This window comes from Corythoichthys intestinalis, chromosome 2 (genome assembly GCF_030265065.1).
Source record: "Corythoichthys intestinalis isolate RoL2023-P3 chromosome 2, ASM3026506v1, whole genome shotgun sequence".
Taxonomy (NCBI): Eukaryota; Metazoa; Chordata; class Actinopteri; order Syngnathiformes; family Syngnathidae; genus Corythoichthys; species Corythoichthys intestinalis.
In genome coordinates, this window is record NC_080396.1 from 12,836,042 (window position 1) to 12,853,527 (window position 17,486).

Consider the following 17,486-nt stretch of genomic DNA (forward strand, 5'->3'; position numbering starts at 1 on the left):
CTCAAAATCTCTCGATACATGGCCCCATTCATTCTTTCCTTTACCCAGTTATCAGTTGTCCTGGTCCCTTTGCAGAAAAACAGCCCAAGGGCATGATGTTTCCACACCCATGCTTCACAGTGGGTATGGTGCAATTCAGTATTCTTTTTCCTCCAAACAAGAGAACCTGTGTTTCCACCAAAAAGTTCTAATTTGGTTTCATCTGACCATAACACATTCTCTCAGTCCTCTTCTGGATCATCCAAATGCGCTCTAGCGAACCGCAGACGGGCCTGGACGTGTAATTTCTTCAGCAGGGGGACACGTCTGGCAGTGCAGGATTTGAGTCCCTGCCGGCGCATTGTGTTACTGATAGTAGCCTTTGTTACTGTGGTAGCAGCTCTCTGTAGGTCATTCACTCGGTCCCCCCGTGTGGTTCTGGGATTTTTGCTCCCCGTTCTTGTTATTTTGATGCCACGGGGTGAGGAGGGAGTTGAAAGTCCATGTTGCCCAACGACAGCCCCAAAACATCACTGCTCTAGAGGAGATCTGCATGGAGGAATGGGCCAAAATACCAGCAACAGTGTGTGAAAAACAGAGGTCATGAAGTTGATTTTTTAAATACAGTATATTTTGTGGAAGTCAAAAAGTAAAATTCACCAACATTGAATTAACCTGCATCAAATGTTTTATAGCACATGGTGATTTACAGGCAGTACAGCAATGCAGCAATAAATATTGGCATAGAAATAAATCAGAGGGATTCGATATTCGAGACGAGATTGGAATTTCACAGAGAGGGGAAAAAAAAACAAGTGACTCCAGCCCTATAAAACGGTCTGCTAAGAGGAATCTTTTTTTTTAAATAATTTTTGGGGGAATGTGTGTGTGTGTAAAGCCAACGGTTTTTAGAAGATCAGCCACAACCCACACCCCTCCTTAAAGACAGGCCGCAGTTTTCAGGTTTCTGCCATGCGACTCAGGATGCCAAAGGGTCGGCAACTAGGGTTTAAGGTACTTTGTGTCACTTGATTATATTTAATTACTGATTACACCGCAAAAAAGTAATCTAGTTACTTCACCGATTACTTTATTATCAAAGTAACTAAGTTACTTTAAAAGTAACTTGTCCGTTACTTTGTTACCAATTTTTCTCCTTTAGCTGCCTCAACATAAAAATGACAACAAAAAAATATCATCGCATGTAATAAGGCTTAATCTTTGAGTTAGCTAGGTTAATTAGTCGATGGAGTTGATTTCAACCACCATTGACTCGCGCTAGCCTAGCCACCTCGGAGCCCTGAAACTAACAAATAACTGACAAACTGCACGGAATTTGTTCAAATCAACTCCAACGACTAAATAAACCCCCGCTAACTCCAAGATAAAGCCTAATGTCAAAAATTCTGAACTTCCCCTTTAAAATAAAGACCTAGGTGTTAAAATATTGTCTATAAAAGTTGTAAAGCAATAAAACAAACAGCAAAAATTTATGAAACGAACAAGAATCCCACAACGTATATTTCATGGGTCAAAATCATTTTTCGAGCAGATCATGTGACTAGCACCTAAGACACTAGCTTTTGCTTTGCTAAGCCAAAACTGCACCTGTTGGAGGCAAGATGGGTATTTAGAATATCTGTAAACCTAAGCTTTCAAACGCAACCAACAACAACTGAGCTTGAACAGTTTTATATATATGTATATACTGTATCTTTGACCTTCCCAGTCAAAATGGATTGGAAATCTTGCGCTGTCAATGGCAGCCATTGAGCTAACACAGACACAATTCTAGTAGAAGATTTTAGTGGCAACCTGTTGGTTGCTGTTTTTTTTTTTTTTGTCTTTTCAAATAGAGACACCTTTTAAAAACGATATATTGAGTTTTGTCAGGAGAATATCAATAACCTTTTGCGATAAATTACTATTTTAATATATTGTCACACCTCTAGTCAACATAGGTGGGTAACCAAATATTTTACTTAAGAGTAGTGTTGCTTCAAAATAATATTACTCAAAGCAAAAGTAGAGATCCAAAATATGTAATCAAGTACAAGTAGAAAAGTATTTGGTGAAAAGAATACTCAATGAGTAACATTGTGAGTAACTGTTTAGGATTTTTGAGTTTTTTTTTTTTTTTTTTTTAACAATGTTAGTTTTTTTTCTCAGCACCAAGTTATATACAGTAGGGCAAATAAGTATTTAGTCAAACACTAATTGTGCAAATTCTTCCACTTAAAAATATTAAAGAGCCCTGTAATTGTCATCATGGTTAAACCTCAACCACGAGAGACAGAATGTGGGGGAAAAAACTGAAAATCACATTGTTTGATTTTTAAATAATTTTTTTGCAAATCATGGTGGAAAATAAGTATTGGGTCAATACCAAAAGTTCATCTCAATACTTTGTTATGTACCCTTTGTTGGCAATAACGGAGGAGTTTTCTGTAACTCTTCACAAGCTTTTCACACACTGTTGCTGGTATTTTGGCCCATTCCTCCATGCAGATCTCCTCTAGAGCAGTGATGTTTTGGGGCTGCCGTTGGGCAGCATGGACTTTCAACTCCCTCCGCAGATTTTCTATGGGTTTGAGACCTGGAGACTGGCTAGGCCACTCCAGGACCTTGAAATGCTTCTCGCGAAGCCACTCCTTTGTTGCCCTGGCTGTGTGTTTGGGATCATCGTCATGCTGAAAGACCCAGCCAAGTCTCATCTTCAATGCCCTTGCAGATGGAAGGAAATTTTCACTCAAAATCTCTCGATACATGGCCCCATTCATTCTTTCCTTTACCCAGATCAGTTGTCCTGGTCCCTTTGCAGAAAAACAGCCCAAGGGCATGATGTTTCCACACCTATGCTTCACAGTGGGTATGGTGCAATTCAGTATTCTTTTTCCTCCAAACAAGAGAACCTGTGTTTCCACCAAAAAGTTCTAATTTGGTTTCATCTGACCATAACACATCCTCTCAGTCCTCTTCTGGATCATCCAAATGCTCTCTAGCGAACCGCAGACGGGCCTGGACGTGTAATTTCTTCAGCAGGGGGACACGTCTGGCAGTGCAGGATTTGAGTCCCTGCCGGCGCATTGTGTTACTGATAGTAGCCTTTGTTACTGTGGTAGCAGCTCTCTGTAAGTCATTCACTCGGTCCCCCCGTGTGGTTCTGGGATTTTTGCTCCCCGTTCTTGTTATTTCGATGCCACGGGGTGAGGAGGGAGTTGAAAGTCCATGTTGCCCAACGACATCCCCAAAACATCACTGCTCTAGAGGAGATCTGCATGGAGGAATGGGCCAAAATACCAGCAACAGTGTGTGAAAAACAGAGGTCATGAAGTTGATTTTTTAAATACAGTATATTTTGTGGAAGTCAAAAAGTAAAATTCACCAACATAGAATTAACCTACGTCAAATGTTTTATAGCACATGGTGATTTACAGGCAGTACAGCAATGCAGCAATAAATATTGGCAAATAAATGAATCAGAGGGATTCGATATTCGAGACGAGATTGGAATTTCACAGAGAGGGAAAAAAAAAACAAGTGACTCCAGCCCTATAAAACGGTCTGCTAAGAGGAATCTTTTTTTTCAAATAATTTTTTGGGGGAATGTGTGTGTGTGTAAAGCCAACGGTTTTTAGAAGATCAGCCACAACCCACACCCATCCTTAAAGACAGGCCGCAGTTTTCAGGTTTCTGCCATGCGACTCAGGATGCCAAAGGGTCGGCAACTAGGGTTTAAGGTACTTTGTGTCACTTGAAAGCCACAAGTATGGATAAAGTATGAAAAGGTCTCATCACCTTCATTGTTGGGGTTTCTTTGCGTCTCAGACTTTTCAAACGTTCTTCAAATTAGTACAACCCCTAGCAAAAACTATGGAATCACCAGTCTTGGACAAGCACTCACTCAGACATTTTATTATATCGAACAAACTCAGATAAAAAGATTGAAAAAAATCATGAAATAGTTTAAAAGTGCAACTGCTTGGCATTCAGAAACACTAAAGAAATTAATAAAAAAAAAACATTGTGGTGGTCAGTAAATGTTACCTTTATACAGCAAGTGCAGGGGGAAAAAATATGGAATCACTCCAATTTGAGTAGAAAATACAGACACACCCAGTCAATTTCCTTTCCTTAATTGGGCCCCTACCTCAGATTAGATCTGCTAGTTGGTCAGCTGTTAAAAACAGTGCATTTATCACACCTTGAAGGGCTGGTGGACCAAGTGGATTCACAAGAATCATGGCTCCAACAAGAGCGATGTCTCTTGAGACCAAGGAGAGGATTATCAAACTTCTTGAAGAAGGTAACGCTACACGTATGGTTGCCAAACATGTGGGCTGTTCACAGTCAGCTGTATCAAAAATCTGGACCAAGTACCAACATCATAGCAAGGTTGTTAAAGTTAAGCGTACTGGTAGACCGAGGAAGACATCTGAACGTCATGACAAACAACTAAAGGCTATATGTCTTGAAAATGTACAACAAGACAAATGAAGATGAAATGGGAGGAAGCTGGAGTCAAGGTATATGACAGAACTGTGCAAAATCGGTTAAAGGAAAGGGATTTTCATACAGGAAAGCTAAAAGGAAACCATCAATGACACTTAAACAGAAAAGAACAAGACTGCAATGGGCTAAGGAGAGGCAATCATGGACTGTGAATGACTGGATGAAGGTTATTTTCAGTGATGAGTCAAGAATCTGCATTGGACAAGGTGATGATGCTGGAACTTTTGTTTGGTGCCGTTCCAGTGAGATTTGCAAAGATGACTAATGAAATAATAATAATGAAATCATTTTCCAAGATGGCAATGCATCATGCCACAGAGCTAAAACTGTTAAAGCATTCCTTGGAGAAAGACTCATCCAGTCATTATCATGGCCTGCAAATACCCCAGACCTCAACCCTATTGAAAACCTGTGGTGAAAATTGGGGGGGGGGATGATCCACAGCAAGGCTCCGACCTGCAAGGATGATCTGGCAACTGCAATCAAAGAGTTGGCACCAAATTGATGAAGAATACGGTTTATCACTCATCAAGTCCATGCCTCAGAGACTGCAAGATGTCACAAAAGCCAGAGGTGGTGCAACTAAATACTAGAGATGTGTTTTGATTGTTATTTCTTTGTTTGTTTCTCATGATTCCATATATTTTTCCTCTAATTGGAGTGATTCTATATTTATTTCTCTGCACTTGCTCTATAAAAGTAACATTTACTGACCACCACACTGTTTTTGTTCACTTTTTTTAGTGTTTCTGAATGCGAAAGAGTTGCACTTTTGAATTAATTCATATTTTTTCAAGCTTTTTATCTGAGTTTGTTCTACATGATAAAGTGTCTGAGAGAGTGCTCGTCCGAGACTGGTGATTCCATACTTTTTGCTAGGGCTTGTAACTACTGAGGCAGTTCTCTTTTTACTTAGAAAGTCCACCATCCAAACAGGAGTTGGCAGGGTCAAGAACTGCAGCAAACTGTTGTTACAGGGAAAGGTGATTCTTTTTTTTTTTAATTAATAATTAATGCGATTGTAGTTGCAATGATAACAGCAGTCGATTGCAGAGCTGAGCAGAATGTCACACCAACTAAGAGAGGGGCATAGGTTCAGAATTGTTCTAAAACCACTCAAATTCCAGACAATTGGACTTGAGTCATAGGAACTCGAGTCGCAAATTTAATGACTCGCAACTCGACTCTGACTTGAAGTAAGAAAACGCAGACTCTGACTTGACTCACTTGAGCTGGGAGTAGGACTGGGAGATATGGCCTTAAGTACTAATTGAGCGGATTTACCTCAATAACAATAAATGACGATAAATTAACCCAAGCAGACTACTATATATTTTGAACATTTGAATCAATGCATTTAATACAAATTAACTTTTCCTCGTTGATTTAGTTGCCAGATTTCAATGTAACATATTTAAACAATTGTTATTGCAGTCCAAACATTAAGTATATAAAAAATCTTGTAAACCATTAGAATTCAAGTATGAACATTTATAATGACTTGAACAATGTACAACATTATAAATATCAATATGGCCACTGTGCAAAAAAGTCCTTGTAACACAAATGACTTACAGCAAGAGGGGCTTGAACAGTGAACTTCAAACAAAGGACCGAGTATCAGACAACTTATTGTTCATGGCTGCTGTGATTACTCAACACAAGTGTTTATTTCAAGGTTTCAAGTTTATTTTTCCAGAGCATTTACTGAAATACACTCACGCATGCACACAGACCACCCCCCCCACCACCATGACCACCCCACATGCACATTAAGCTATACTGCTCTAACTCTTATACTAGAGATGTCGGGATGCCGATCGATCGGGTCCGATCACGTCATTTTCAAAGTCTCGGAATCGGCAAAAAAATATCGGCCATGCCTTTTTTTAACTTTTTTTTTTTTTTTTGTTAATCAAATTGTTTTCTAATTGTATTTAACGTTACAGACATAATATGTTACACTCATCCGGAGTCTTTAGTTTAGGCTTAAGGTAGGGTTATGAAATTTATCCCGATAACGGCTGTAATTAATTTTTTAAAAAATGTATCACGTTAAAATATTTAACGCAATTAATGCATGCGTTGCACAACCCACTCACGCAATGTCGCGCTCAATCTGTAATGGTGCCGTTTTACCTATAAAGAGAGATAAAAGGCAGTGTAAAATGAGTAGAGTGAATTTTGGCAGCCTTTGGAGCCTTTTTTAATTGGCTAAAGTCTTACAATCCCTCTCCCTACGATTAGAAATATCATGGGAAACAATGTGGGGAAGCAAGTTAGCAAATTGAACTTTTTCTTAACACCTTATGTTATTTCCCAATGCAGAGAAGATATATCAATTGGTAGCACTATGCACAGTCATGGTTCCACTTCCCATCATGTATTTGGGCATGGCTCCAGTATCATTTACTGAAAGCTCAACAAATACACTAGATGGCAATATTTAGTCACAATATACAAAGTCACAAGTCTTTCTATCCGTGGATCCCTCTCACAGAAAGAATGTTAATAATGTAAATGCCATCTTGAGGATTTATTGTCATAATAAACAAATACAGTACTTGTGTCCTGTATGTTGTATGTATATATTCGTCCGAGATTTATTCATTTTTTTCTTTATGCATTGCCAAAATGTATATGATCAGGAAAAATTATCGGGAATGATTGGAATTGAATCGGGAGCAAAAAAAAGCAATCGGATCGGGAAATATCGGGATCGGCAGATACTCAAATTAAAATGATCGGATCGGGAGCAAAAAAACATGATCGGAACAACCCTCATTTTTGGGACACTGAAACAATTAAAAATAGAACGTATTTATATGTTTTTGGTAGCAAATGAGTTAAAGGGGAATGAGCATAACTGAACAACACATAGTCAAAGCGGGCCGAAAAGACTTTTTCGTTTCATTAAAAAACAGAATTTACCGACACGGTTAAAATTATGTCGGTCATTGTGATCCATTTCGGTAACGGTACATTTTCGGTAAACCGGCCGGCTCTAGCTGGGAGGGTCCGAGACTCAACTCGACTTGTGAGGCAGTAGCTCGAGACTCGACTTGATTCGTGAGACAATGACTCAAGATTCGACAAGATTAGTAGATTGGTTCCCAACTGCCAGTGATCTTCTTGGAACGCATTAATGCTGGTTCATTCCCTGCAGACTAAATAGTTGTTGGTTTTTTTGCATTGACTTACAGTGGGGAGAACAAGTATTTGATACACTGCCAATTTTGCTGGTTTTCCCACTTGCAAAGCATGTAGAGGTCTGTAATTTGTATCATAAGTTCTCTTCAACTGTGAGGGACGGAATCTAATACAAAAAAACAGAAAATCACGTATGATTTTTAAATAATAAATATGCATTTAATTGCATGAAATAAGAATTTGATACATCAGAAAAATCTAACTTAATATTTGGTACAGAAACCTTTGTTTGCTATTACAGATACCAAACGTTTCCTGTAGTCCTTGACAAGGTTTGCACACACTGCAGCAGGGATTTTGGCCCACTCCTCCATTCAGATCTTCTCCAGAGCCTTCAGGTTTCGGGTCTGCTGCCGGGCAACACGGACTTTCAGCTCCCTCCATAGATTTTCTATCGGGTTCAGATCTGGTGACTGGCTAGGCCACTCCAGGACCTTAAGATGCTTCTTATGGAGCCACTCTTTAGTTGCCTTGGCTGTGTGCTTTGGGTCGTTGTCATGCTGGAAGACCCAGCCACGACCCATCTTCAGGGCTCTCACTGATGGAAGGAGGTTGTCAGCCAAGATCTGGCGATACATAGCCCCATCCATCCTCCCCTCAATACGGTGCAGTCGTCCGTCTGCCCTTGGCAGAGAAGCAGCCCCAAAAAAATGATGTTTCCTCCTCTATGTTTCACGGTTGGGATGGTGTTCTTGGGGTTGTACTCATCCTTCTTTTTCCTCCAAATACGATGAGCCGAGTTTAGACCAAAAAGTTCAATTTTGGTCTCATCCGACCACATGACCTTCTCCCATTGCTCCTCTGGATCATCCAGATGGTCAGTGGCAAACTTCAGACGTGTCTGGACATGCACTGGCTTCAGCAGCGGGACCTTGCGTGCCCTGTAGGATTTTAATCCATGACGGCGTAATGTGTTTCCGATGGTTTCCTTCGAGACTGTGGTTCCAGCTCTCTTCAGGTCATTGACCAGGTCCTGCCGTGTAGTTCTGGGCTGATCCCTCACCTTCCTCATGATCAGTGATGCCCCACGAGGTGAGATCTTGCATGGAGCCCCCGAACGAGGCAGACTGACCGTCAACTTGAACTTCTTCCATTTCCTAATAATCGCTCCAACAGTTCTTACCTTCTCACCAAGCTGCTTGCTTATTTTCCTGTAGCCCATCCCAGCCTTGTACAGGTCTATTATTTTATCCCTGATGTCCTTACACAGCTCTTTGGTCTTGGCCATTGTGGAGAGGTTGGAGTTTGTTTGTTTGAGCATGTGAACAGGTGTCTTTTATACAGGTAACAAGTTCAAACAGGTGCAGTTACTTCCGGTAATGAGTGGAGAACAGGAGGGGTTCTTAAAAAAGAACTGAGAGCCGAAATATTTACTAGTTGGTAATGTATCAAATACTTATTTCATGCAGTTAAATACAAATTTGTTATTTTAAAAATTATACAATGTGATTTTCTGGATTTTTGTATTAGATTCCGTCCCCTCACAGTTGAAGAGAACTTATGATACAAATTACAGACCTCTACATGGCTTGCAAGTGGGAAAACCAGAAAAATCAGCAGTGTATCAAATACTTGTTCTCCCCACTGTACATTGACAGTCAGGTTTCCCTCAAAGATACACCTAAGTGCTTTGTGAAAGGGCTGGGGAAAATCGGTGAAGGCCTTGACTAACCTGTGACTCCACTTGACTCAACAACCTTTTTTATTTGACCCGGCTCGTCTTTACAACCTTTGACTTGACAAGACTCGTCTTTACAACCGCGTCACTCGGCTCGACTTGACTTGACCACAAGTAGTAAGTCTCAGGAATTACTCGTAACTCGGATCATAGTGACTCGTGCAATTGTCTGTCAAATTCCACTGTCCAGTGAGAAAATGTACTTTCATATTTTGAAGTTTATCTTGACATCATTGTGTCAGATACAAGTCCAAAATCTGTTTTCCGTTTATGGAATGTTTAGAAAGACACACACACACACACACAAAAAAAAAAAACAAATAAAGGTGTCCGCAGTCCTAAGAGAAAGCGAGAACAGCACCCACAGGAGGAACTCTGCAAGCTTTAATTCCATTGCCCAGAAAAGACCTTCCTATTTTTACGCAAGCGATGATGATCCCCACAGGGAAAGCACCCGTTGCGGGCTCGCTCGCTCTCCCCGCAGATGTGTCGTCTCTGAAGAGAACCGAAAATAAACTTTAGGAATACCGCAAGGATAAATATGACTGCTTTGCGTGGAAAACCTCGTAATTGTACTCTTGCATGCTTCGCACACAAAAAAGGAAAAAGACAATGAACTGAAACAGCGAAAACAGGAAGGAAGAAAGTTTGAAAAATATGACAATGAAACCAGGGACCTTTTGACTGGATTTGCAGAGAGAAAATTTGTGAGAATCAATGTTGAAGAATGATGAGAGACTTTGATTTTTAGTTATGGTGGAAGATTGATGGCCTTCACTGGAAACCGATGGAAAGAATTAAAATTTCATTCACACACCTAGGAGAAAAAAAAAAAAACCTATTGAAGTTTTTTTCCCTCGGAGAAGGAGCCTGTCTAGTAAAAAAGGGCGTTTCCTGTTCCTAGTAAGGGGCGCCAAGCCTCATGGGTAGTATTTCAATGCAGTCATGTATAGGCTTAGATACCTCTCATACATGCCAGACATGAAAAAGACTGCACCTTTTATGAGGGAGTTCTTATTCATGTACTGAATTTGGCGTGTTGCTAAAAAAAATGGCCGACTTTGGCACCCCGCCCAGGTCAGGCCCATGAAGGAAAACTCACAATTTTTATAACTTCAGATCTCATGTCTCCTGAACAGTCTGACCAATTTTGAAGACGATCCAACTACCTTCCTAGGTGACAAGGTCTCAAATATGCACCCTGTAAATTGATAAAAATTTCACATTCGATCCAAAATACCTGATCCTGTTGGGTTTGGAATGCAAAAGACTTTTTGGAGCAGTTTTGCACAATGTATCGACTCCCCAAATTTCATCGCCCTATGTTGAAAAACCCTAATAGGCGAGGCCTTTTTGAAAATTTCAAGGGGGCGCCACTGAGCCATGTTGTTAAAAATTTTCACATCGTGGCAAAATAATCCAAACTTACACAAAGCCGAATGTCTGTGCAAATTTGGGTGAGTTTTTGAGCATGTTTAAGCCTTCAAATTGGCCATTTTGAAACGAAATGCCGATCTTCTTTTTTTAACTTTCCTGTTTGGACACTGCCATATCAATGAAAACTCAATATTTTTTCATCAGATATCTGAACACATGTCTTAAGGCTCCCCTGATGCAGGTTTGAGTTCAACTGATTTTTTTCCCGAGGAGGAGGAGCCTTTCTCGTAAAAAAAAAAAAAAAAGGGTGTTTCCGGTTCCCAATAGGGGGCGCCAGGCCTAATGGGCCATATTTCAATGAAGTTTTGTTCAGGCTCAAATACCTCACATGCATGCCAGATATGAAAAAGATTGCACCTTGTATCAGGAAGTAATTGGCCATTTTGAGACAAAATGCCGAGGGTCTTTTTACTTTGCTGTTTGGACCTCGCTGCTTCAACGAAAACTCAATATTTTTCATCAGGTACCTGAACCTTTCTCGGAAGAAAATAAAAGTGTTTCCTGTTCCCACTAGAGGGCGCCAGGCTTAATGGGTAATATTTCAAAACACTAGTGTTCAGGCTTGGATACCTAACAAGCATGCCAGGTATGAAAAAGATTGCACCTTGTATCAGGAAGTTATTAGTCATTTACTGAATTTGGCGCGTTGCCAAAAAAAAAAACGCCTAACTTTGGTGCCCCACCCAGGTCAGGCCCGTGAATGAAAACTCTCCATTTTGATAACTTAACATCTCATATGTCTCATGAAGACTCTCACCAATTTTGAGGAGGATCCAAATTACTGGCTTTGAAATGTGCACCCTAGTTTTCGACAAAAATGGCATGTTTTTTAACATTCAATCCAAAATACCCGATTTCCTGTTGGGTTTGGAATATGGGTGCAGAGACTTTTTGAAGCCGTTTTGGACAACGTATCGACTCCCCAAATTTCATTGCGCTACAATGAAAAAACATCAAAGGAGAGGCCTGTTTTAAAAAAGGGGGCGCCACTGAGCCATTGTTACATTTTTTCGCAGCGTTGTTAAATTTTCGAAATTTACGCGAAGCCGCATGTACAGTGGGGAGAACAAGTATTTGATACACTCACAATTGGAAAACCCATTGGCAGTGTATCAAATACTTGTTCTCCCCACTGTATGTGCAAATTTTGGTGAGTTTTCGAGAATGTTCAGGCCTTCAAATTGGCCATTTTCATTTGCCATGAAAAAAATGATGTCGGGATGCCGATCGATCGGGTCCGATCACGTCATTTTCAAAGTATCGGAATTGGCAAAAAAATATCGGCCATGCCTTTTTTAATATATAGTGTATATATATTTTTTTAATTAAATCGTTTTCTAATTGTATTTAACGTTACAAACATAATATGTTACATTCATCCAGAGTCTTTAGTTTAGGCTTAAGGTAGGGTTATCAAATTTATCCCGATAACGGCGATAATTAATTTTTTAAAAAATGTATCACATTAAAGTATTTAACGCAATTAATGCATGCGCTGCACGACCCACTCACGCATTGTCGCGCTCCATCTGTAATGGCTCTGTTTTACCTATAGAGAGAGATAAAAGGCAACATACAATGAGTAGAGTGAATTTTGGCTGCCTTTGGAGCCTTTTTTTAATTGGCTAAAGCCTTACAATCCCTCTCCCTACGATTAGAAAGATCATGGGAAGCAATGTGGGGAAGCAAGGTAGCAATTGATCTTTTGCTAACACCCTTTGTTATTTCCCAACGCAGAGAAGATATATCAATTGGTAGCACTACGCACAGTCATGGTTCCACTTCCCATCATGCATTTGGGCATGGCTACAGTATCATTTACTGAAAGCTCAGCAAATACACTAGATGGCAATATTTAGTCACAATATACAAAGTCACAAGTCTTTCTATCCGTGGATCCCTCTCACAGAAAGAATGTTAATAATGTAAATGCCATCTTGAGGATTTATTGTCATAATAAACAAATACAGTACTTATGTACTGTATGTTGAATGTATATATTCGCCCGAGTTTTATTCATTTTTTTCTTAATGCATTGCCAAAATGTATATGATCGGGAAAAATTATCGGGAATGACTGGAATTGAATCGGGAGCAAAAAAAAGCAATCGGATCGGGAAATATCGGGATCGGCAGATACTCAAACTAAAACGATCGGGATCGGATCAGGAGCAAAAAAACATGATCGGAACAACCCTAACAATAGGGCCTTCGCACGCGTAGTGCTTGGGTCCTAAGAAACACAAGAACATCATGGAGAGGATAGTATGGTGTTTAGCAGCTAGATTGAATCAAGACAACTGCGATGTGATATATATTTCCCATTTGATGAGAACTGATCCGGGAATTATACTGTAGGTCCTCCCTGGAGGTAAAACATGTACAATGAAAACAGACATACCTGTCCTAAAATCAAAAACTACCTCCTTCAATTGTGTGGAAATCCCGAAAGATTACTTATGATAATATTGGCGTCCTACCAACAGTCACAAAATAAATAAAAACATAAAAACTAAAAGTAGAACTTCCTGGAGCATAGTTATTGACTCCTGTTTATATGATCTCTCATCTCCTCAATGTGTCAGGGAAGGACAACACAAACTGGGCAGAACAGGTAGGGGGGAGTTACGTTAAATTGACATTATTTTAATCCACCACGGTTATAAAAATGATAAATCAAATGGTAATACAGTTATCCCTCGCTACTTCGCGCTTCAAACTTCGTCCATCGCGGATTTTTTTTCATTTAAAAAAATCAATGAATGATTCAGTATTTTATTGAGATGTCCGATCCGATCACGTACAGCCTCTCATTTTCCCACCTGCTGCTTTTCTTGGTCAGGCAGTGCACTGGAGTTGCTTGTTAAAGTTGACGATGATTGACAGGCGTTAAGCTTTGATCTTGCCGGAGAAGTTTGGGAGCGCTATCTTCAAACGCATCGAGTCGTTTAGCATGTTCAAAACTAGTAGAACAGTGAGCGGATTTGATTGGACTCATTCAATAAAGCATTTACTATATTTTTCGGACTATAAGCCGCAACTTTTTTCACACAATTTCTACCCTGCGGCTTTTATAAGGAAGCGGCTTATTAATGGAGTTTTTTTGTTTTTTTTTTTTTTTACAAATGAGCTTCCTAATTTCTTGTTAAAAATAATACAAATGCATAATTAGACATATTTTAAAAGAATGGCTTTCCAAATTTTGCCATGACATAGCTCTCAGCCGCTACACTAGCACCAATAAAGCTTACCAGAAGCTCGTCAGAAAAAAACAGAATATGGCTCCTTCTGATACTATATGCTGCTACAAAAAAACAATTTTAAATGGATGGGCATCAGCTATTTGCTACGACAAGAGAACGCAATGCTAAAGTTGATTAATTCGTTTATTTTTCACATCAGGCTTTTGTAGCTGCATCAGGGAGAGGCGTGTGAGCCTTTTTGGGTTTCAGAAAGTTCCCATTCACCTCCAGATCGGCCAAAACAAGTGTGCGACAACTGTGGGACCATTGGACTTACGAGGAAGTGAGTAAACATCGTGTTTTGTATTATGTCAAATACTGGGATCATAGCACACGTTTTAATTAGGGCTGTCAAACGATTAAAATTTTTAATCGAGTTAATTACAGCTTAAAAATTAATTAATCGTAATTAATCGCAATTCAAACCATTTATAAAATATGCCATATTTTTCTGTAAATTATATATATATTCTGTAAAATAAATTGTTGGAATGGAAAGATAAGACAAGATGGATATATACATTCAACACATAAGGACTGTAGTGGGCATTTCACTCTACTGTCATTTAAATCTGTATGCTGTCCTCACTCCGAAGCGGCTACTTTTTCAAAAGCTAGACAGCTAGTGAACGACGCCTTAATAATCAGACTTCCCTTTTCATCTGATTTACTAATAAAATGGCCTCAAACCATTTTCCTCTTTAGACCGTCGTAAAACCACAAAAAAAAGTACACAAGCATTGCATTAGCAACAACGTTAGCTTAGCACGCTATACAGGTTCACTAAACAAAGCGTCTCATACAAAAAAATATAACATTTCGCTTACTAACATAATATGTACATTCTTTACAACAACCATACTTACGGACAAATCCAAGCATCATATAAGGACAACATTACAACGTAGGTGTCAGCCCGAGACGTCGTGCAGCCATATTGAACTGGCAAGAAAACAATAAACCATGTCGCAAAGCGACCACAAGAGTTTGCCGTTAGACAGCACAAAAAGCCTTGCTGTAAAACTTACCAAAAGGCAGAATACTGTCTGAGCGGGACATGTGCGTTAATTGCGTCAAATATTTTAACGTGATTAATTTTAAAAATTAATTACCGCCCGTTAACGCGATAAATTTGACAGCACTAGTTTTAATACAAAGGTGGCTTGCATTTTGTGGCTGACATGCTCCTTGTCCACCAAGAATGCCACTCTGCCGACGAACGGCGGCTTGTCATTTTTTTCAGTTGCATGCACCTGCAACACCGCTCCACTACACTGTTCCCTCGCCATGGTAAGAGCATTTGTTTCAGCTGCAGTATGTTCATGTGGTACTCTTATTTTAGACAATTCTTTCTTGGTAATTTGTAAGTAAAACCACTGAAACAAGCGAACTGGAATGACACTGACTGGTTTGAGATAGTGTAATTTCTGTGTCAATGTCCCCAAAAAAGATTGGAGTGAGCATGAATCGTCCATCTTGAACCCAGCCCACAAACCACTGTAACAATGCCAGACAAGGCCGACTTCAGCCAGAGGAATGCAGAGTCAACACAGAGCATAAATCCATACAACTGAGGCTTTAAAAAAGATATTAATAGAAGCCCAGTAAGTTATTCTTTTAATATTATCTTCAAACTATTTGGCGTCCGTGCCTACAATGCAGGAGGCCCCCAGAAGTCAAACAACACACACAATATGTGCTTGTGGGCAGCAATTGTATTCTTTTCCAGAGTGTTTGGAGCATGTTTGATATTATAAGTAACTATGTCATGGTAAAAAAAAATAGCAAATCTATGTTTTTTACTATTACTCATTAATCTTTGTGTTTTTTTTTTAATTGGATTGACATTTTCATGGTACATTTGGAATTCAGAAGGATTCTACGGAGGCCCTAAATCAGACATGTCCAAAGTCCGGCCCGGGGGCCAAATCCGGCCTCCAGCCTCTGTCATAAAATCAATAACGTCTGGCCCGCGCACAGACTTAATAAATTGGTCAGCAGTACTGCTACTAGCATATGAGGTAGCTTACACACTAAATGCTGCTCCTCATTTACCCACTAAAAAGCAACATTATTCTAAGCAACATTACCCCGTGTGACCTTTTACTCACAATTTTCTAAAATGGCGACAATCAACAAAAAAAAGTTGACTGTGACGGCCGACGCTTCAAGGATAGGTGGAAATTGGACTTTTTCTTCACTAAAATACGCAACAACTGTGTTTGCCTCATTTGCAAAGAGACAGTTGCTGTTTTTAAAGCGTTCAATGTATGGCGATTTTACCAAACAAGACACGCTGACATGTATGACAAGATTACAGGGAAGATACGTAGCGAGAAATTGAAGCAACTTGAAGCTAGTTTAATGTTACAGCAGCAGTGTTTCACAAGAGCCCGAGAGTCAAAAGCTTAGCCACAAAGGCTAGTTGCGAGATTGTTGAAATTATTCATTTAAAAAAAAATAATAAAGCAAATGTGACACACATAATGGCTCGCTAAAATTTGCTTAAATACAGTGCCTTGCAAAAAGTATTCGGCCCCCTTGAATCTTGCAACCTTTCGCCACATTTCAGGCTTCAAACATAAAGATATGAAATTTAATTTTTTTGTCAAGAATCAACAACAAGTGGGACACAATCGTGAAGTGGAACAACATTTATTGGCGTGGAGGCGTGGCACGTGAGTAGGGTCTATTGACCGCCGTGGCAGACAGCCTCAAACAGCAACGTAACACACGTGACCCGTCCCCCCCCAATGAGAAATGCTCTTCGTACATGACTACAGTATTCTTCATTCTACATACATTATGAGGCAAAAACAAAATAGTAACGCACAGGCACTAGGGAAACTAACTTTAACCGGATTACTGGCTTGGAAAAATGAACGCGTTAGATTACTCGTTACTGAAGAAAGTAATCAGATTACAGTAACGCGTTACTGACAACACTGGAAATATACTCATGCTTTGCTGAACAGATTCAAATTCTAACAGAAAATGCTTACAAAGGGCAGCCTCTCAGGCCACTCTAACACCTAAATTGATTAACACCTAAATTGAAATATATCAGCCTACAGCTGTCCAACTTCTAAACTCATAGCGGTCTCATTTTTACAATCACAAAGGCTTATTCTAGTAGCCTGATCATTCATAATTTGGAATTGGAAAGCAAACTGCAACTCACCAGCAACGTCTGTGCTCTGTTGTTTGGGTGCTTACAGACACACCTGATTCCCCTTACCTATATAACACACCTGGCTTCCATCCCCCATTAGTGGATCATTAGAGGCCAACTCTTAGGTGGCTCCATCTGGTGGCACCAGGGGTGACTACGCTACTGTTCTAAATAAAATGAGAGTCAGTAGTACAGACAGGAAAGGAAAATTTGTGAAAAATAGAGGAAAAATAGAGAAAGTGAAAAGATTTGCTTTT

At 39.7% G+C, this 17,486-nt stretch overlaps 1 protein-coding gene across 1 annotated transcript in view; it reads right to left on the reverse strand.

Annotated features, from left to right (window-relative positions):
- The window catches only part of hdac7a (histone deacetylase 7a), a 222,547-nt gene extending 205,284 nt beyond the window's left edge, over nt 1–17,263 (reverse strand). The window contains exon 1 of the mRNA XM_057823103.1: nt 17,239–17,263. The gene's annotated coding sequence lies outside the window, so the exon portion shown is untranslated. The remainder of the gene's footprint in view (nt 1–17,238) is intronic.
- Between the last annotated feature and the right edge of the window lie 223 nt (nt 17,264–17,486).